The sequence below is a fragment of the Leptonychotes weddellii genome, chromosome 3 (assembly GCF_054177405.1).
Source record: "Leptonychotes weddellii isolate Sample4059 chromosome 3, ASM5417740v2, whole genome shotgun sequence".
Taxonomy (NCBI): Eukaryota; Metazoa; Chordata; class Mammalia; order Carnivora; family Phocidae; genus Leptonychotes; species Leptonychotes weddellii.
This window is the reverse complement of record NC_138371.1, coordinates 149844729-149867950: the sequence shown is the minus strand read 5'-3', so window position 1 is coordinate 149867950 and position 23222 is coordinate 149844729. Positions and strand designations below refer to the sequence as shown.

Below are 23222 nucleotides of genomic sequence, written 5' to 3'. Positions count from 1 at the left end.
TAACAGTGATGGCCCTTCCCCGCTGATCAGCTTCTTAAGAACTTTTTCCTTCTGTGAATTACCTTACCCTTTGGAAAACTTGATTCCATTTGAAATTGGAATTGCAGTAAACAATGTTACTACTTTTACTTGTATTTCCTGGTTGTCTGATAACCATTTGAACAAAAAGTCACATATTAGAGGGTTTCTGTTTGGGAAATATAATACCCAAAGGGAAAGTTTTCAGATATAATTCAACCTTATTATATTATTAGAATTCACTAGTTGAAACTCATTTACATGCTTGCGTGCAAATACTAGGGTAGCGTTTAAGATACTTTGGTTATTGCCCTGTTTGAGAATATGAGCTTCCAAAATGCTGTCGATTCCATGCCTTTCTAAGGTGCTGCATGTAAACCCTTTAATCATTTTTCAGTCTTAGTGCTTCGTGAGAAACTCATCTGTCAAATGGGATTACATTTTAAGAAGGACTATATTTGAAATAGCTTTCCCAAATAATACAATTTGATGGTGCCTATGATGTGCCTGGCAGCGAAACAGGAATCTTATTTCAATTGAACTCTATTTAGGCCCTCAAATCAGGACGTTCCGTTTGACTTTAACACAATAAGTCAAATTGCCCTATTCCTAAAGGCCCAGGACCTGATAGATCCTGGGTGAGCTAAACCAAATCATGTTAAGAGTAACAATATTAATGAAAACAGGAAATTAGACTTACAGTTCTAGAATGAATTTAGATATTCTAGAATAAATTATCCTCAGATATGTTAGGCAGTGTTACATTCTTTGTGTTATTGATAGGCAAAGCAAGAAATATTGATGAATAGATAAGGCTAATCAAACTTTTCCTGGGAATGAAAATCTTTTGAAAACTAAATACCTCTACAGCTGATTTTAAGTCCCTATTGAAAGAGGGGCACCAAACATTTCATTCATGCAAATTTTGTTATAATTTTACCAGTGCAGGTGACGAATGTGAAAATGAATTTTTTTTCCTTAAACTGGTTGAAACTGTCGAATTTGATTTGGGATTATGCTTTAAAAGACATTGTAAAAAAGAGATGCAAATATGCACATCAGTGACAACAAGCTCACGCCAATAATATGGCAGGATTTGTCCCTTATTTCCCAGAATTCTGTTACTTAGTCTGGTGTATAAGGGATAGTCCTCAATTAGTTGTGCTATGTTTTCTCTTGCTTGGTAAGCATTTTTGATCAAACGAGGAATGGCAGAGTTCCACAATTAGATCAAAAGATCAATCCTAATGTACCATTTTCTCCTCACCCTCCTGCTGTAATAAAGTGCTGCAGCTCTCCAGGGGACAACTCAAAATCCTAGGACTGATATTTCTAAATTAGCTGACTCTCTGACCTTGCTGGTAATTGCGTTAGTTTATCAATGTTCAACACAATTTATTACTCTCCAATATGTACCAAAGTGTTTATCTCTCAACACTAACAATATTAAAAAATCTAAACTATCTATTGCAGCAGAAAGAGGCATCCTTTCATTAGGGAAAAACATAAATAAGTGAGAGATGTCACATGACCTGTCTTAGCACAGAAGAGTTGCAACTCCTAAAGGAGGGTAGCTGCCTCCTCTGGTTTGACAACGTCATGTTCGCAAATTCTGGAAGAAGAGCCAAGTTTTATTTCCATTTGTGTGTGTAGGATACAGGAATGAAATGGGGCTTTCTGCATTGCTAAAATAATGGCTTCATTCTAAGGAAAATAAACGGCATCAATAAAGCCTTATCAAAGCACTTAGAAGACACGTGGGTACTCACAAAGTGAGATAGCATCTCACTTTGACTTTCAACATGGTACAGTTTGATGGGGAAAAGCATTAAGTTCGTGCGTCCAATTTTGGGATGAAGGAAGTCAACAGCATTCATTTGCTCCCTTCATCTTAATCATTTCATTATACATTAGTTAAGCCTTGTGTTTGATCAGGATGGTGAATGAGCTGTGACAAAACTCAGTGTATATTAGATAACTAAAGGTAGTGCCATATTGGGGTTTTGCAAAAGAAATGTCTGGTTTTAATGTACTATTGACAAAGAAATTTTGCATGATCTGGCTATGAACGATGTTAGTACCCTGCTCAGGTAGAATTAGGTGTGATAAATATCAGGCTGTTCAGCTTTAAATAATGGGCTGCCTTTTACCTACCCTACATCTTCCACCTGGAACTGGACTTTCCTCTTCTGTTTCTTCACAGATGACACAGAAGTTAAGAGGAGTGTAGTCACATCCATCCACTCACCTACCTGCTATTTCCTGTGGAACTGAATCCCTGCATTCATTCCTCACTCATAAGGCATGAGTTTCAAAGGCAGCTTGTACTAGGATCACATTGGTTTGAAGGCTTGCAAAGCACTTGGTATCTTCTTAAAATCTTGGTGTCTTTAAATTATAGTTCATATTATTATTACTATTATTGTTATTTTATGTTATTAATTGTTAGGCTTATGTTCTTTCAAAAGCAGATTTGTTTTAATTTCTTTTGTTCACCAGCAGCTCATTTCAGTGCAGGAGATAAAGTTCCTCTGGTAAGGGAACTGTTAGATTTGCCTCCTCTCTGCAATTTACTCTATAGAATTTTCTACAGAACTTTAAAATCCATACTTGGAGAATTTTATTGTTTTAATTACCTTCAAAAGTCATAGAAATTCTTTTGGTTTTTAAAAGTTCTCAACTTCTCTGACATCCCTTTAGTGTTTGAGCACTATTTATGCTGCATTAACATTGCCAACCCTAACCAGGAGACCCCCAGAGTGTGTCCATTGTGTGCGTTGCTCAAGCTAAACTACACGTGCAATCTGCTGTGGTTTTAGATTTAGATTAAACACTCATTGAGTGCCTATAAGAAGCCAAATTCTGTTCTACTCATTGCATTCTTTCTAATCACCTGGAAAATAGAATAAATAAGTTTTTGTCCATTTGAATATAATTTGATTCAGATGCTTTGATTAGCCTCATAGCATTTTGTTTTAAATAAATAATTATGTTATTTTCATTCAGATAATTTTGAAGGATAAACAAAAGTTATCTTGAGCAAGAAAAATATTGTATCTTATAAAAATAGCAGTCTTTATAAATATGAAAGTCCACTTAGAGAAAAAAGGGTGATGAACATTTATTGGCTGTTTATTGTTTGCCTCTAGTATTTTAAATATGTTATCCACTCTCCTAAAAATAATTCAGCATTTATTTTGTGATGGGAACTGTGCTTAGTACAGGGGATGTGGGGGTGCATAAGGTTAATGTTCCATGCATTCAAGGGAATATAGAGAAGTGGGCAAGTACTTCTTATATAATGTTCTACTTGATACAAGAAGTGGTGAGTACAGAGTGTTATAGAAACACATAGGGGAGTTACCTGGTCCACATGGGTTAGGAAAGGCTATGCAGACAAAGTAACGTTGATGTGGAGGTCTGTCTTCTGTTTAGAATCCTTCCTTTCACCTTCCGTCCTTCTATCCCCCCTTCCATCCTTTCTTGCTTCCTTGCTTCTTCCCCTTTCCTTTTCACTTTTCTAGATTTTAAAAAATTAAAAAAAAATTACAAAAGCATTATCTGATTTTTATAACATATCTAACAAAGCAGAGACAAATAGAAAGCAAAGGTTAATAAGCTCCTCGTTTCCACCCTCATGCACTGTTAGTAGGAATGTAAATGGGAACAGCCACTATGCAAAATAGTATGGAGATTCCTCAAAAAATTAAAAACAGAAATACCAAATGATCTAATATACCATTACTAGGTATTTACCCAAAGAAGACTAAAACACTAATTTGAAAAGATGTATGCACTCCTTTACTTATTACAGCATTATTTACAATAGCCAAGATATGGAAGCAACCCAAATGTCCATTGATGGATGAATGGATAGACAAGCTGGGATAAAGAAGATATATATAAATGGTGGGCAATCTAGTTGCTTTGTGACATTACAAGAAAATCTTGCAACAAACATCTTTCTACAGATGTCCTATATGCTACAGCTTTTATTTCTAAAGAATAAATTCCCCTGAATAAAGATGTTTGGGTCTAAGTCTAGGAAACTTATAGAGCAATGACCAGATTGTTTCGCGGTTATGGAAATATTTAACAGCAAGGTATGATGGTGATTTCATCAACACAGGATCCTATTATTCTTTGTGATTTTTGCCAATATAATGGGTAAAAAGGTGGTGTCTATCATTGTTTAAATTTGAATTTCCTCGCTATTCATGAGGATAAGCATCTCTTTATGTTCTATTTATTTATACAAGTTTCCTATTTATGTTCTTTGCCCATTTATCCCTGAGTTGTCTTTTTTTAAAAAAAATCAATTTGTAGAAACTTTTTCCTGTATCAGGGATATTAACCCTTTGCATTGGTTAGAGCCTTCAGCTGGTAACAAAGGAAACTGGTTTTTAGGCAGTCAGCAATTTGTTGAAGGATGTTGAGTAAGCTCCCAGCATCAGGGCAAGGGCTTGAGAAACAGGCTGGAGCCTGAGTTCCCAGGAACAACCAGCATATAGGCATTAAAGAACTGGCCTGAGGAGAACATTCACTACGACAGCTGTGGCCTCTGCTGCAGCCATCTCCAGAAAAATCATTTAAACTCTCAGAGCCTGTTCTCTTAGGTGGTTTAGTTTGGGGTCTTAAGACTCATGCAGCTGCACCAGGTGACACAGTTGTGGCCCATCTGCAATGGGGCTGGGAAAGTAGGGTTTCTGAAGGCAGCTTCAGAATGTGGTAAATATCAAATGTAGGGTAAATATGCAAAAGGGCTTGGGCGCCACAAATGATCCATGCCCACTGTTCCCTTTATCTCTCTTATTCATTGCAAGTCTTTTTCTCTAGTCTATCTTTTGGCTTTTTGTTTATGATATCTCTTGTCATATAATTACAAAAAAAGATATAAGCAAATTATGTTTTTTTAATTTTATTTTATTATGTTATGTTAGTCACCATACATTACATCATTAGTTTTTGATGTAGTGTTCCATGATTCATTGTTTTCATATAACACCCAGTGCTCCATGCAGTACGTGCCCTCCTTAATACCCATCACCAGGCTAACCCCTCCCCCCACCCCTCTCCCCTCTAAAACCCCCAGTTTGTTGCTCAGAATCCATACTCTCTCGTGGTTCATCTCTCCCTCTGATTCCCCCCCCTTCATTTTTCCCTTCCTTCTCCTAATGTTCTCCATGCTATTCCTTATGTTCCACAAATAAGTGAAACGATATGATAATTGACTTTCTCTGCTTGACTTCTTTCACTTAGCATAATCTCCTCGTCCCATGTTGATGCAAAAGTTGGGTATTCATCCTTTCTGATGGCTGAGTAATATTCCATTGTATATATGGACCACATCTTCTTTATCCATTCGTCTGTTGAAGGGCATCTCGGCTCTTTCCACAGTTTGGCTATTGCGGACATTGCTGCTATGAACATTGTGGTGCATATGTTTTTAATACATTTTATAGTTTTAGAAGTATAGACAAAAGCTACAGATTTTGGTGTATTTATCCTGCATAAAGACAGCTTCCCAAATTCTCTTATTATATAGCTTGATACTATAGTTTCATGGGTCCAGTAAATAAATTCTTGTTGTTTACTTTTTAATATTTATACTAATTGGTATTTTTAATCTTTTTGAGTAAGTGAAAAATCTTCTAAACAATGTGAAATTTGGTAGAAGTTGGTATTATCTCTGTCTTATTGTTAATTTTGGTAAAATGATTTAAACATGTAACTACTATGATTTTTGTATGGTTTTACAGTAGTGTGTATCACATTTAAGTGATGTCCTTCTATTTCCTTTATATTTAAAATTATTAATGAAATAATTGCTGATTTTTCAAGTGTTTATTCAACATCTGTCGATATAATCATATGGGTCTTCTTATTTAATTTTTTGATGTGATTATGTTGTTGAATCATTTATGTATTCCTGGACTTAACCCTACTTGTCATAGTTGTTATGGATTCAGTTAGTTAGTATTTTATTTAGAATTTTTACTTGTATCCGAAGCCAAATTTTTATCTGTATTTTCTATTTTGTACTGTTTTATCAAGCTTTGATTCCTGTTAGTGACTTTCATGATTGTTTTCCTCATTTTTCGTACTGAATTTCCTTTGTTCTCCGTTCCAAAAAATAGAAGCTAGATGGAGGGCAATTTTGTCTCTAGACAAAGAAACTTGATTTCTTTTTTTTTTTTAAGTCAGCACATTTTTATTTAAGGAATTTTACATGTGATTCCTTCCACTGTCATTCACAACACTTCCTCCAAAGTCAGGATCATAATCTTCAGAATAGCCCTTTTAAAAAGAATTTTTGTTCAATCTACATTTGTCAGTCCAGAGTTCTTTCAGTTGGGCTTCTTTGATTGCTTGAATATGGACATACTTCAAAAATTCCCCACCTATAATTTTTGGGATCCAATTTCTTTACTTTAAGGCCCTAGAAGTCAAATTGTAGGAAGTACATTTATTGCCATTTTGGCAAAGGATCTAAAATTATTATTCCTTCATGGAAACCAGATTTCTTTAACAGCAAATGAGATGTCTTTTGAGGTATTGTGTTTATCATCCATTGAATTATCTGAATTTATTGCAGAGGGGACATTCCTTTGACTTGGAGATTTGAGCCAGATGACTTGTGAGGTCCCATTCAACCCTAACATTGACAATTATTGAATTACATAGGTGTTAAGGGTGTGGCCTCTAGAGTCAGATTCCTGGGTTTGGATTTGAGCTCTAATTCTTACTAGTTGTGGCAATTTACTAAGTTTCTTCATTTTTCCAACAATAAGGATCAAATGAAAAGGTCTACATAAGGTATTTAGTGAAGTGTTTGGCATATGATACACACTCTGTAAATACTAACAAGTAAATAAGGTGGTGGAAACTTTCCATAAAGTTATCAGAAAGAGTACTCTTTATTTACTTTTAAGATGTGGTTTGTGTATGAAAGAAAGTTACTCTTCTCATATTATGGTATTCTAGAGAGTGTCTTCCTTCACATAATCCTTACTCTTTTTTTTAAAAAAAATCTACCTGTTTCTTAAATGGTGTTATTTTTCAATGTCTACTTTGGATGCTTTTCCTGCTCTGCACGTATTCTCTGGGTGGTTTCAAACACTCTCTTGGCTTTAATTATCATCTATTTGCTGATGACTCTCAAATAGCTCTTTCTTCTGAGCTTCTGGCCTATATATCTGAACTGCCTACTATATGTTCCCACCTGGAGATCCCACAGGCTCCTCCGTTACAATACAACCAGAATGAATCCACCATCTCTCCTAAGATGTTCTTCTGAGATTCTCTTCCTCTCTCAAAGAATGATGCTACTATCCTTGTTCAAGCCAGAAATCTGGACTTATCCTTGACCATTCCACTCTCTCTCCCCACCCCACCTCTTAATTCCCAAGTTCTAAAATATTTTTTAAAGCAGTCCATCACTCTCCACCTTTGGTGATACCTCTCTAGTTTTGGAAAGCATTAACAGGACCTCCCTTTTGTAATGAGACACATTTTTGAAAATGCAAATCTGATGGTTCAGTCTTGATACTTTAGAATCATTTTGTCTCAACCCTCCAACTTTTTACTCCAGCCCTAATGAATAATTTAGTTACTTGAGCACACCATGCTCTTTTTTGGTTCTGTGTCTTTGCATACTGGAATTCCTAACTGGAATAGTTTCTTCCTGTTTGTAGACTAGCTTACTGTTCTTTATCCTTCAGGTCTCTGCTTAACAAAAGCAATACCAACAATAATATCAATGAAGGCAATGGTAATGATAGCAAACAGTTAATGTATACTTACCAAGTGCCAGGCACTATGATAAATGCTTCGAATACATCATCCCTCTTCATCTTCACTACAAGTCTGTGGGGGCTTCCCATTCTCACACTTGAAGAATCTGAGGCTTAAAGAGTTTCAATGATTTTCCCAAAGAGATGGAGCCTGTATGTGGAGGAGTTAGAATTTCAATGTAGGTCTCTCTCACTCCCTCCAGAGCCTGTTCTCTTTAGATAGCATCTAGTAAGGACTAGGTCATTTCTCCTTTATGTTCATGTACACCGCACACTGTCTCTATTTGTCTTAGTCCATCTGGGCTCCTGTAACAAAATACCCTAGAGTGGGTGGCTTATAAACAACATTTATTTCTCATAGTTTTGGAGAATAGGACGTCCAAGATCATGTATTGGCAGATTTGGTGTCTGGTGAGGGCTTCCTGGTTCATAGATGGCTGTCTTTCCATGTCTTCATGTAGCTGAAGGGGCTGCGGAACTTTGTGGGATCTCTTTTATAAGGGCACTAATCTGATCATTCATGAGGGCTTCATGACCTAATTACCTCCCAAGGCCCCACCTCCTGATACTGTCACCTTGGGAGTTAGGATTTCAACATATGAGTTTGGGGTGCGGGGGACACAAGCATTTAGACCATAGTGCTAGTCTAACACCCTTACACACCATAGTGTAACCATTTGTTCCATTCTCTGTGCCTCCAACTAGTTTGTAACCATTGTAAAATCAGGGACTGTTTATCCTTGTATTCCCGGCTCTGAGCACAGTGACTGGCACATAGCAGGTGCTTAATAAATATTTGACATATAACCTAGATGTCTTAAGGCTTCACTGTCCTTTGGCCATCCATTGTCTTTGGAGGTCTAGCATTCCTCCTCCATTTCCTTCTAATTCTAGCAGTATTTACTCATGGTCCCTTCTCTCTGCTTCAGCATTGTAGCTTGCCATCTTGGTTAACCGTAAGTCCTATCTTCAGCTTTTTTCGCTCAAAAACTCCTAGCTCACTTACGATATCATGAGTTTGTCAATTTCGCTGACGTCTTGAGGACTTCTAGGGAGGACCATGCTACTCCCTCACCATCTCCCATCCTTTTTCTTTCTGTTTTCCCTCTTAGGCTATAGTGTCTTGAATCCCCAACTCACAACTCTCCCTGTCATGTTCAACATCCATGTAGGTATGACTTTTTATGACTTCCTGGAATTCTGTCAATAAATATTTCGCCATTCCATTACAGTTGAATGAATGAATGAATGAATAAAGGTGTAAATGAGTGAATAAATCCAGGCTGAAGATTTGAGCTTAGACCTACCTTATATGATTTTTTTTTTTTAAAGATTTTTTTTATTTATTTGAGAGAGAGAGAATGAGAGACAGAGAGCATCAGTGGGAGGAGGGTCAGAGGGAGAGGCAGACTCCCTGCTGAGCAGGGAGCCCGATGTGGGACTCGATCCCGGGACTCCAGGATCATGACCTGAGCCGAAGGCAGTTGCTTAACCAACTGAGCCACCCAGGCGCCCCCTTTTTTTTATTTTTTTTTTTTACCGTATATGATTTTAAGCCATTCCGACAAAACTTTCTTTGAGGCTGGATGATTGAATATAATGATATACCACATCTGGCAAAAACATTTATGTTTTTATGGGTAAATTCTATTTAGCTATCCTTTCAGTACTGTATTATGAGAGAGAATTGTTTGTTTTTTCAAAGTGTATGTTATTTATTGTGGGCTCTGAGATGGGGGAATGTGTCCTATACTTCTTTGTGCCTGCCACATGATTTAGCAACATGCCTTGTGCAGAGTAGGCACTCACTTAATAGCGAGTTGATTGATTGAATAATTATTTCACCTATAAACACTTCTGTAGTACATTACCTGATGAGTGTCTATTTCAACATGACGATGGCTATGACCTTCGTGTAGTTCATTAGCAAATGAGAAGTATCCTCGTTTCCATGGAAGGAAATGAGAATATAAAAAATGTGGTTCTATTTGTAGTGCCATTACTGTCTCACTGTTTGATGAAGAACAAATTCTTAACCTTTTAATGCTACCAGTTACCTATGACTCTGATCTCAAGGGCTACTGCAATACCAAAATCCTGGGGAGGATAATATAATAACCCTGACCTATTTGAAGGGATAAAAATAGGCCACAAATGAGGGAACTCATTGGCCAGAATTAATCAGTAGTAGAGGAGAGGTGAGGTCTTTAGAAACAAACAAGCAAGCAAAGAAGCAAACAAGCAGTTTCACAATCACATTTTGTAATCATAACAGTTCCCTCTGAGAATACCACCATTTTGCTGATAAGGACACTGAGGTTGAGAAATTTTAAGTAATTTGAGCCAAATCCTGTAACTAGTAAGAGGCAGCCATTTCTCATTTACTGTTATCTCCCTCCCCCGCCCCCACATCAACCCATTATTCATTGTCACTTTCTCAGTTTTGAAATGTTTGTGGTAGGATGCCTAAAGCTATGACATCCCAGTTGCTTAGGAAAAGGAAAACAAAATTACTCTGAACTGAAGTGGCAGCTGACAATGAGAAACCTGTTCATAAAACCTTTGAACATTACCTAATGGTATGCATCTAATGTGCATTTACAGAACCATATTTCTGTGCCAGGCACTGTGCTGTGTCCTGGGACATAAAAAGAAGAGGGAAACAAGCTCTCTGTCTTTCAGAGGATTCTGGGTCATGAAGGGTGAGAAGATTCTCAGGTGGACAAGGGAAGGAAAGGCATTCCAGGTACACTGAAAAGCAGGTGCAAAGGCAGCCAATAGGCAGGTCTGTGCATTTAAGGGCTGCCAGTGTTTCAGTCTAGCTGGAGGGCCAAGGGCCATTGCAGAAGCAAAAACACTGGAGAGTGGAAAGACAGAGACAGAATCAAGGAGAATCTTGAATTGGGTAATTTGGCTTTACCTGGACTTTACCTGTAGGCAATAGAGAACCAGCAAAGAATTATAAGCAGGAGACTCTTAGGATTGAATTTGTATTTTAGAAGCAGTGTATGGGTATTGAAGAGGAAAATGGGTCACAGATAGGTAGTGGAGGTGGGAGAAAGAATGGAGACTTGGGGTATAGGAATATTTTGCCGTGAGTTGGAATCTGAGGCCACTTTCCCATTGGCAGATAAGTGGGAGATCCTATATTATGAGACCTACTCAATCATTTGATTTGGGTAGTGGATGCAGGAAAGTTGGTACATTTAGTATTTTAAAGTTATCACTGAGTAACAATTCTAGTTGCTCTTTCTTCTAAATTAAAGTTTACCCAAGTGATTTTATGGCCTTCTTTGTGCTAAGATAGTGAAGTTTCTTCTTGTGAAGTAATGTCTTTTCCTTATTTGCTTCCATTGACTGTTTAAGTCCTTTCTCCCATTTACCATTTCCATCATAACTGTCCTGTGTTTGCTCCTAATGTGTTATAATTCTTCATAATCTGGTCTTCACCTGATTCTGATTCTCTCTAATATTTCTTTTTCCTCCCTTGAGGAAAGTATATCCATTTTTGGTTTCAAATGCTCATCACCTTTTGTAAATATTAAGGCAACGATTCAGTTTAATTTAAAAAATAATGTTTTTCTATTTCTTCTGTCAATAAATTATCTTTGTCATCTTTTAAAGCTGTATTGTCTCTTTTTTGTGTGTGTGCTCTTGTTATTCTGTTTTGTTGTTCCCCAGTGGATGTAAGAATATATATTGATATAATGAAAAATGTGGAAATAAAAAAAAAACTAAGAAGAATTTAGGGTCATATTCCTATTTTACAGTGTTTACTAGTGATCTATTTCAAAATAAAACATATATTTTAGTCCTGATGAATCAAATATTTAAGAAACATTCTTTAAGAGGAGAAATATACATGGAAAAAATCACTACTGACCCTGAGAGGCCTCTTTGAAAGATTCTAGCCATGTATGATTTAACTTCGATTTAATCCTGCTTCTTCTACCAAGGGTTATCATAGTGAGCATTGCTCATGAGGGTTCTGGGAGTATCAACGAAGGTCAGAGATCAGAAAACACAAGATATAATATTAGATAAAATATTAGCAGTCCTGGAAATATTCACTAAGTCATACATTATGTTAGAGCTACTGTATTCCATGTAGGAAAATAAAAATGGGAAATTGTACAAGCCACTTTCTTTTTTATCACAGAAATTAAAGGTCTAATTTAGAATTGTGAATTTATCTAAATAGCCATTAATACCATTTTATTAGTTCAGGTACTCAGGGTATGAACATATAAATATAGCAGGATTTTTATAGAGTCTGCATTAGTAATTAGTTATTCAGTATATGTATGTCTATATATTATATAGGTTTTTAAAATTTACAGAACTACAAAGATGCTCTGAGCAGCCCTTCAAGTTCATGTTAAAACATGTTTATGAGGGCGCCTGGGTGGCTCAGTTGGTTAAGCAACTGCCTTCGGCTCAGGTCATGATCCTGGAGTCCCGGGATCGAGTCCCGCATCGGGCTCCCTGCTCGGCGGGGAGTCTGCTTCTCCCTCTGACCCCTCCCCCTTCTCATGCTCTCTCGCTCTCAAATAAATAAATAAATCTTTAAAAAAAACCATGTTTATGAAAATTACTTACTAGATACATCTGCTTCTTTCTCTCTGCCAATCACGTGATAGTGTGTGATGATTGATACTGGAAGTAATGATGATGGTAACAGCTGTCAGTTCTTTGTACCTAACAAGCATTTGGCACTTTCTGCCATATATGCACTGTGCCACTTAACCTTCCCAATCCTGCAATTTAGGCATTACTCCCATTTTACAGATGAAGGAAAAGAGACACAGAGAGATAGAGGTACTTGCCCAAGGTCATGTAAGTCTGTAGCAGAAGTAGGAGTAAAAATCCTGCCTGTTGCCAAAGGTTATGCTCTTCTGTTGACCACAGGCCATTAGTCATAAAGGAGCACTGACTTTGAACAGAGGTAGAGAGTGACTCCATTTAACTCATAGTAAGATGGTAGATTTTTTCCACTGAAGTGTTCACAAAAAATCCTGATGAGGACTCTGCATAGTTTCTTTCTGTGTTATATGACCCAGAGGGTCATGTACTTCATAAATATCTAAGTCTTGGACAAAATGATCTCCCTTGAGCTTACTTGAGAATTTGTGCTTACACTTGTAAAAGTGGAGAACTAAATCATTATTGATTCAGTAAACTTGATCAATCTGGATTATTTAGATTATTTCCTTTCCTTGTTTTACTTTTTTTAACTTAAAAAATTTATAAATATAACATATATGCAAAAGATTATAAATAATATGTATATATAGTTTAAAAGAATTAAGAAGAGGAACATCCACATACTCCCCAACCCAGTTTACCAAATAGGACAATACCAATATCTTGAAGCTCTTGTTTGCTCTTTTGGAATGTCTCTCTTCTTCCCTCTCTGAGTGAACCATTATCCTAAATTGTATACTTAACACTCCCTTGTTTTTCTTCATGATTTTACTCTATGTGTAGGTATTTCTATACATTTATTGTGTTGTTTTATTTTTGAACTCAACATTAAGCTTTTGAGATCCATCCATTATAATGCTCTTAATTGTAGTTTTTCATTTCACTGCATAGTATTTTATTAATATTATGTGTGGTATTAATATATGACAATCAATCCCTTCTATTATCAATAGGCATTTGGATTTTTCACGTTTTTGCTGCTCCATATATCGTTGTATTGAATATTTTTGTATGTCTTCTGATGCACATATGCGAGGGTTTCTCCAGAGTATTTGTCTAGGAATTCAGTTGATAGTCATACTGTATATGAGTCTTCTAATTTAACAGGCCATGCTGAATTATTTTCTAAAGTGGTTATACCAGTTTTCATTCTCTTTTTATATGATTATTGGCCATCTATGTTTCACTTCTGCCAAGATGACTATTCTTGTTTAGTCCTCATTTTTCTAGTAACTGTTAGTCTTTTGCTCATTATTCCCTTCCCAGGAATCAAAAAAAGAATGTATTTGGATATGAATCCTTTGTCGGTTGTATGTGTTGTCTCCCAGTTTTTGGCTTGCAAAATAAGAACTTCATTGCACCAAGTCTCTCCTTCCTTTCTGCTAGTTAGAAGTCTTGGGTAACAAAGTGGGAAAGGACAAGCAAAGAGAGTTTAAAAAGCTGACCACATGCCTTACCTGTCCCAGCTTTCTTCCCTCTGCAGGTCTCAAATGAAGATATAACTTGAGATAAAGATGGAAATTTTGACAGCTACATGGGATTACACATTCAAAGGGTAGAGCTGAGAGCACCTTTGGTGACTTAAAATCAGTATAGATCTTTGAATTACCTCATGTGACGAGCATAGTCATGGAACTGCCCAAGCTTTTATCCAAAAGAGGGGAAAAATCTTTCTTTGCAGCATATATTTTAAAGGGCTAGTAGGAGATAAAATTAACTTTCATTATGATTAAATCCCACATGTCCTGATTATTCAATATACACATTCATCCAACACGTATTTGCTGAGGATTTATCAAGTATTGGGCACTAAGCTAGGCTGATGGGATAGAAGGGAGCAAAGTAAGCACTGCTTCTGGTCTGGGGGAGCCTATCACCTTGTGTAGATCAGAAAATCTTTGGCAAGGAGAAAGTGATTGGCCAAATCTCTCCTCAAGTCGCTGGCAGAACTTTGACAATGTTGCTTGTGGGAAAAAAAAAATGGCTTCAATGACTAGCCACCTTAGTCTAAATTTGTATGGAGGTAAAACATAGGCCAAGGCTAAGAGGATGTTTTATGCCTCCCGCATCTGCATATTATGTTTCTCTATACATGAAGGAAATTAACCAATGGCATGTGAATTTATTCATTATCATACAATGATTTAGTTTTAGCTGTATCATGAGTTAATAAGTTGAAAATCTCAGTGGACTGGTGGCAATAGAATATAATTGTAACTAATCACATTCTCAGAAACTAATCATATTTAATGTCAATGAGCATAGCCCTTTCTGCAGATGATCATAGTTTAGTTTCAGAAGTGAGAATACTAACAGAATTAAATGGGAAACCAATAACAGTTCACCGCTGACAGATGAGTGTCAGAATACAGGGACTTGGTTGTAGGTATAAGGAGAAAAATTTACAAATATGTGCAATTTAGGATAATAAAAGTACTAGAAGAGAAAGTTGTAGTAGCTTTGACATCATTGAACAAATACAACTAGGCATGTACTGTGTGAAACTCCTTTGAAAGTGAGTGAAATCAGAATATTGAAGTTGTGGGCAGGATACTGAGTTACAGTAATTGCTGCATCCTGTTGGATGTGTTGGACCATATGCAGACTTTACCAAGGAGACATCAGAAAATTGATTAGAAGTCTCTTGAACTACCCTATCCATTGAAGATATAAAATTATTGAGAGAGTAGAGATAGAGCTATTTGTGACTTTCTTTTTTTTTTTTTTTTTTTTTTTTTTTTAGAGAGAGTGCCGCTCTGTGCATCCTGTCCACTGTAGAGGAGAGGGACATAGATGATGGTGGCTATTTCCTATGCCAAAGCCTGGGAAAAAGGGCTTCCTTAGGTTTATCCACAACACTTACTGCATAGTTCTTTGTAGTTGGGTATGCACTTTGACATACTGCCTTGGAAGTTCAGATGGCAGCAGAGATGGATTCCTACATTGTTTTGGCAGCAGAGTGAAGGAACATGACCGCTGGGCAGAGCAGATCTGCCCCCCAAAGTTGGTCAGGACACAGGTAAATGAATGTTTCCTTTGGGCAAGATGAGGGTCACATGGGAGAAAAAAACTGGCCTAGGACCATTTTAAATTCTACTCAGTGAATACAGATAATCTGAGAATTGCTTTAAAATACCCCCAGGGGTGGGTTGAAATGTGCTGATAATTGTTGAGGCTAGATGACTGGTACATGGGGGTTCATTGTCTCATTCTTTTTACTTTGGGAATGCTTGCAAATGTCCATACCATAAAGTTTAGAAAATTCTGCTCAAGGACCTCTATGGAAAGGCAATGGGATTCCAACAGAGGAAGTCTGTTTGGTGCATACCTCCCAGGACACTGGGGACTGAGAGAGCACAGCGGTTGGACGAGTAGAACACATTGTTCTTGTCAAAAGAACTTCAGGAGAGGTACCCGATGCTTGGGAGTTCCATAGACTGTGTACAAATACCGCCATCGGAAAAAGTCCTTTTTAAACATTTCTCCAACTTAGACATTGAGAAGACATCATTGGTGGTGCCAGTCAAATAATAACTATCCTGTCCCCATTCATGTCTTCTTTCTTTCAAAAACAGGTCTGGCAAGTGGAGGAGATAAGCAAGAGAGAGAGAGAGAAGAAACAGGGGAGGAGGTAAGTAAGAGAGAGGGAGAAGAAGAAGTGAGGAGGGAGAGTGAGGGAGGGAGAGCTACACACCCCATTTGAAGGGGGCAGGGATCCTGTGTGCAATCAGTTTCAGTTAGGAGAAAGAGAATAGGAAGACCAAGAGCCCATATGCAGCAGGGAAGAAAATTTTAAACTCTAACTCAAGATCACGGTCCTGATTACTACATGGGACTGGGCAATTTAGCTAGTGAATTGACATTTGGTTGGTGATTTGAGGTACCTGCAGGACTTTTAATATCTAGGAGTGACATGACTTTCCAAGGTTACACATTATCTCCTAAATCCAGGCTGGTCCTGGAGGTTTAGAGAAGTTCTGAGGATGAGCTAAAAGAGGTTAGGACTCTCCCGTGTAATGCAGAAGCACTGGGCTTACCCTAGCCCTGGAGCCTCTCCTCTCTGGGTCCCAGGGCTTCATCTTCTCCCCGGGATCTCAGGGATTGAAAGTTGCTTCAAATTCAGAGAAAGTTGCTGAGACCAACAAGTCCAGGCCTTTATTTCCTGGAACTAAATATCATAGGAGGTTTTTGGAGGTTGTGATTTTCTCCTCACAAGCCCCCAGGTTAACCAATCAATTAATCAATGAATCTTTCAATCGCTCATTAAACATTAATTGAACACTTAGTATATCCAGTATTCTGCACACTCTAAAGAATGCATGTGGGTTTCCTTGCTTTCTGTACCTGTGCAGCTATTGGCCATCTAATCTATCCCCAAGGTGGAGACATGGACATTAATTGGTTAATTCATATATGGATAATTGCTGGATAATTTAATAAGCATCTAATATGTACCATCCCTGTACGTGGCACTGGAGATGTAATGATTAGGGGGAAGAAAAGAAAAAAAAAGGAAAGAAAAAGAAAAAAATGCAGTCCCTGGCCTCATGGTACTTACAGATTAGGAGGGGAAGCAGACATTAATGAAAGACTCACACAATAAAAAGCTAAATATCAGCTGTGATATGTTAGGAAGGAGAGGTACATCGTGTTATACCCAGTACAGGGGCTTGTCCCCTGGTTAGCAGAGTCAGGGCAAGCTAAAGGAATTTTACATTTCATCAGCAGAGATTAACTCAGTACCTTCTGGTGGGGTCAAGGAGCGGGGGAAAGGGAGATGGTTTTTAGGGCCTTCTCCTCCAGAAGTGTTATCCTCCTTCCCTGAGAAAAATAACTATTAATACAAATAGAATTAAAATTGAATTAATTTCCATGGGGAGAGCATCTTACTTTCATTGATCTAGGAAACATTAAAAATCTGAACTTAGTACTTTTGTAACTTCTGTGCTTTTAATTTCTGTGGAATAAGCTCTTTGTTATGCTCTAGGCTTTGAAGGAGCGGGAATTGAGTCTTGGACTTAATATCTTTTTAATGAACATCGTGACAAGAAGAAATTTTGGCAGGACTCAGCAGCAGTCTCCCCTTCTTGAGGCGGAAAAGGGGTGGCAGGAAGGACAGGAGGATTCTAAGTCAGGCAGCAAATCCACAACATCCTCAGGGGATGGCAGGTCTGTAGAGAAGACAAAGCACAAAAGACCCAGGGTTCCAACAGGGCTGTTGGTGACCCAGGGGTAAACCTCCTCGAGTGCTGGGATCTTCATGTCTCTCTCTGTTACTTCTCCCCAGGCCTGGCACAGTGTGCATGGCACAAAACTACTTTGCAAAATGTGTTTACTGAATGAACGGTGGCACCTGAGACTATTTTTGAGCTGCTTGAAACCAAGAACTCATATGAGGTAAGGTTATCAATAGAAAGTGAGGACCTTGGAGAGAATGGAGAAAGACCAAAGTTACCAAACAGGAGGGCCAGTAAAGCGGTTATAAATCACTGAGCATCCAAATTGGCCCTCAGCTTCCTGGCAAGCTGTACACGGTCAAATGTTCACGTTTGGCTTAATGTTCAGGTGAATGGGTGGGTCCCTGTTCCTTCTCAGCTGTGTGTATGCATGGCAGTTTCTGGAGACCTAGAAAATCCAGCTCAATCACTTGAGTGGGGAGAGCAGGTAGACGAGTCAGCGTGGCTGCTTTCAGATTACGGATCTTGGAGAGGGGCTCCCATGGGCTGCTGCCCAGGAGACACACCAATACCCAGCTCTTCCTGCGCTCCAGGTAGTGGGAAAGGCGGGGGGGAATGCTGAAGGGGAGGGGTTGAGCGTATCCTGTTCCCCTTCTGGCTTTGGTTGAAGGAATGATGACTTGGCTTCATTGCTTTCTTTAAGTCTTCTTACATATTCACTGTTATTTTTAATTAATCTTTTTAAAGATTTTATTTATTTGACAGAGAGAGCCAGAGAGCACAAGGAGGGGAATGGCAGAGGCAGAGGGAGAAGCAGGCCTCCCGCTGAGCAGGCTCAATCCCAGGCCCCTGAGATCATGACCTGAGCCAAAGGCAGACGTTTAACCCATTGAGCCCCCCAGGTGCCCCTTCACTGTATGTTTAATTACTAATAGCTGCCATACAGTGGCAGCATTCAGTCAAGAGTCGTACATGTACCCAGCCATCATCCCGACATCAAATCAGTGATTTCTACACTCTTTGGAATATTCATAACTGCACTGCTACCTCAACTAAAGTGCATTAATCATATCAGAAAACTGCATTGCCATAAGTCAAAAGATGAATTGCAGGAGTAATCATGTAACAGTATGAGAAAGAGGAGAGAACTGTTGCTCATTCGGAAGTTTGCAACAAACTTCAGAGTCTTAAATTTTCTTTTCTCTCAAGAAAATTGTGATGCCTAGAACAGGGCCTGGCATACTTGGCTGCTCAATAAATATTTGTTGAATGAACGGATGAATTTTCATTCTGTCAATACTCATTCCATGACTTTGTACAAATTAATAATTATAATTACTTCCTTGGAGTAATAATGGACTCATGGAAATGAACTCCTCATTTGTATTTTTTTTAGATTTTATTTACTTGTTTATTTGAGAGAGAGAGAGATAAAGAGAGAACGCAAGTGAGCATCGGGGGTGAGGGGGGCCATGGGGGAGGAGCAGAGGAGGAGGGAGAAGGAAGGGGAAAGAATCTCAAGCAGACTCCCTACTGAGTACAGAGCCCAATGAGGGGCTCAATGTCACAATCCTGAGATCATGACCTGATCCGAAACCAAGAGTCGGAGGCTTAACCAAATGAGCCACCCAGGCGCCTCTGAGCCCCTCATTTTTGAGCCTGGTTTGGGGCTGTATGTGGCTTGCTCTTTGGGAATAAGTGTTATTCCTCAGGATGTTTGGTCTTTATGTTCTTTATTTGCTTTTATTTTTGCTTGGTAGATTTGTTTAAAATTAGAGTGAGTATCAGAGTAGAAAATTTAAATCTACAATATCAAAAAAGTTACTTGGATGCGTACTTCTGGGCCATTAAAATAAGCTATTGGGAATCAGCTACTCCCAAACCTGACCTAAGAGCTGGGTGATGGCCTCACACTTTAGGTGAATGCCAGGCTATTGGGCAATCTTGCTCCGTATCCATACCTAATTGTACGTAAGTCCTGGGCTTCTTGTGACACAGGTGGAGTGAGGGTAACTACGCAGGAAGAGACCTCACAGCATGTCTCCCTTGCCGTGTCCCAAAGGGGACTTCCAGATAAAGAAATGAATTTTTGTTTCATTATAGTAATGTAAACCCACTATAGCCGATCCCATCGACTGAGTACAACTAAAACATTTTATCATTAGTTTCTAGACATTAGTCACTTCCAGAAGATCATCTTTTCTTCCCAGTAGGAGAACTAATAGAAAGCTAGTCAGAGGTGGTCAACTTTTTATTTTTAATTTTGCAAGTGTTTCACAATGATGACTACAAATAGAATGAAAATATTTTTTCAGAGAAATTCAAAGTAAAGATAAATAAATGAAGACCTTAGCTTTTATTTGAGTCTCCTCTGCATTGTCTTACAAATTTACCAGGCTCTTCTTTTTAGCAAAATATAGTGCTTAGGAGCAGGTAATATCATACTTTGCAACTGAAAGATAATTTCCAGGTGTTATGGGCTGAATTGTGTCCCCCCTCCCAAGATTCATATGTTGATGTCCTAACCCACAGTATCTCAGAAAGTGGGTATTTGAAATAGAGGTAATCTTTAAAGAGGTAATTAAGTTTAAAATGACATCACTAGAGTAGGCCCTAATCCAATATGACTGCTATCTTTATAAGAGGAAATTGGGACACTGACACACATACAGAGAGACCGCAGGACTACACAGGGAGAAGACAGCCATCTATCTACCAGCCAAGGAGAGAGGCCTCAGAAAAAAACTAACCCTCCTGACACCTTGATCTCAGACTTCTAGGCTCCAGAACTGTGAGCACATAAATGTCTGTTGTTAAATGACTTTAACGCCCAGTCTTTGGTACTTTATTATGGCAGCCCTAGCAAACTAATAATCTAGGCAAACGTTAGGGAAGTAGCAAGGGTAAAGTGTGGTCGTTCTGGAACTAAGCAACACCTAAACATCCTGCAGAGGAAAGCATTCCTGCTTCGTGAAGGCAGTCACTCCTATCCCAGGATTTTATTGTTCATATTTGTGAAGTTTTTCAATATGCATAAGTACACATACAGGATTTCCTTGTGTAATGAGAATAATGGAAGTAATAATAAATGTTGGAGTGGGTGTAATTGTGACTGAAAGGATGATTTTATGATACGGTAAAGGATACTATTGGCTAGAGCCAATTCATTACACTGCTCTGGCAGTCTGTTATTATTATTATTTCTAGCCCTTACTAGATTTCATTCTTTTAGATAAAAACATGCATATCAGCTTTGGAGTTTGATTGCCTTATGGGCATAAAGCTTTGCATATTTACTGCCCATGAATCATACCAGTATGTGAAATCCAGAGAAGATTCAATTTTTCCTGCTAGATGCACCTCCAGCCGTTTAATTAAAATATGTATTATTAATAAAACTATATTTAAGTCATATTTTTTACAGATATGACTGAAACATTAAGTGCAAATTGTTTCATACTTTCATAGTAATTTGCTTTTAACGTTTTGTGCCTTAATCAAGGTAGCACACTAGTTGAAGGTTTGCGGTCCTGCAGACTTCTCAGCCATGAAGTTGGAAAAAAGCAAGTGGAAAGTGGTGATTAATGAAAGAACATATTTACTTTTCAGAAAGATTTCGTGGTTTTATTGCAAAAGGGATCTGTACCGAATAGGAAAGTGCATTAAAAGAAATAGCAGGAAAGAATATATAGTCTCTATTTCCGTACGCAGCAGCAGCATTGGCCGTTTGCGTGACAGCTTTTCTCATGTTTCTGAACCAAGGCTGAGTTTCAGCCGGCCGTCTGCCTTTAGATGTCACAGTTGGTCTTCCGCTGAACTGAACCAACTCCGGCTCTGTGCTTCAGACTTCCCTCTGCCTTCCAGAAACCTTGCCTAAGCAGGAGCACTGATTCGACACACTCTAGCTCGCTTACATGGTGCTCAGCGAGGGGTTGATTCAAAATTGTTTCATTAAAATAGGTGAGGACAGGGACAGCTGGGTGGCGACATAGCTTGCTGTCAAAATGTAACCCATCTTTATGGAATTTTTATTTCAGATGATAACACTTCCAAACTCTCATGTTTGGTCCAAGTGGGGATGGTGGTGAGTGGGGCGGAGAAAGCAGAAAGGAAAAACTTTAATATGTAATGACTACCTACTATACGGCAGGCAGGCACTGTGCTACCCCGTTTGTTAGTTCTGTGATTTAATCTTTATGACAAAGCTTCAAGGAAGAAATGCTTATCTCGTCTGTTTCACATGAAGGAATGCAGGCTCCTAGAAGTTATGGGACTGACCCAGCTTCGTAGCTGATAAATGACTGAGTCTGAGGTCAGACCTTTGGGTTTTTCACTCCAAAGCTCAAGTGAGACACTGTATTCTCTTGAATACTGGGCTTCTACACACGCATGCGTTTGTTATGTCTATCTCCAAGTAATGATATCAGCCTTCTCATTACCCCTTCATCCCTGCAAAGTCTCCAGACAATCAACCTAACTTCTTTTCTTTTCGCTTTACTACTCTAGTCCTTTCTTGACCCTTCCCTTCCCTCATTGCTTCTCTCTCCACACATAGAAATTCTCAGTTACAGCTGCGTGGAGGGATTATGAACTTTCTATTTTGACATACTCTTTAGTGTAGAATTTTACATGCATCATGTTATTTACCATTTCAATGAAATTCCACTACAATAGTTCTTCTCTAAGTGGTGTAACTACTAGAATTTAATTTTTAAAAGTAATTTATTTGTGAGTCTAGAGCCTGTAATTATAGAGTCAAGATTAGTGAGGTCCTCTCCTTTAAAACTGGTTTGATTAGAAGTTACTAGCCAAACTAAAAAGAAGAGGCATTTTATATTTTCTTTCCTTGGAATATACTACACACACACACACACACACACACACACACAGGGTGGGGGGGCTACGTGTGTGTGTGTGTGTGTGTGTGTGCATGGTATGGTTCTGACTCCAGGACATCTACTGAGGTGGCGCTGGACCAGAAAGTTCTTCTGTAAGAGGAAATAAAAGCTTAGCCAAAGAATAACTTAAGCCATAGAATAAAAATCCTCTCTCAAATATCTCTATATGGTTAAAGAAACCTCTTCTAATGTTAAGTTCACATTACAGAGATACTTAAATGTGCCTTTTGCCTTCAATTTTCCTATTCCTCTACACTAACTGTAGAAATTGAACCAAGCATCATATTGCCACCAGAACAATAGATGCTTCTCTCTTTTCCCTAACCAGTGGGAGAACTGACCTTTGTTTAAAATAATAACCGTGACCATGCTTGAAAACCGAGGGAAGCCAAGCAAAATCAGATCTAATTTTTGATAATTGCAAAAGAAAGTCTAGGCAAAGGAACAGAAAGCCCCCAAAGCCCAGTACAATCTAAATTCCAAGAAACATGTGGCGAATGGTTGGGTCTGGTTTGGCAAGGTGCTGGTGAGTTTCAATGCCCTGCACATTTATTATTTTTTTTAATTTCGTTTTTCACTGAGCATCCCTGGAAAGAATGCCACCGGCTTCCTGGAGGACAGGCTGCCTCTTG

At 38.4% G+C, this 23222-nt stretch overlaps 1 long non-coding RNA gene across 3 annotated transcripts in view; it reads left to right on the top strand.

Moving 5' to 3' along the window:
* Positions 1 to 17814, top strand: part of LOC145720676 (uncharacterized) — a 142072-nt gene extending 124258 nt beyond the window's left edge. For all 3 annotated transcript variants that reach the window (XR_014143843.1, XR_014143842.1, XR_014143841.1), the window contains 3 exons: positions 15259 to 15534; positions 16091 to 16146; positions 17803 to 17814. This is a non-coding gene — a long non-coding RNA (uncharacterized LOC145720676). The remainder of the gene's footprint in view (positions 1 to 15258; positions 15535 to 16090; positions 16147 to 17802) is intronic.
* The last annotated feature ends 5408 nt before the right edge of the window (positions 17815 to 23222 follow it).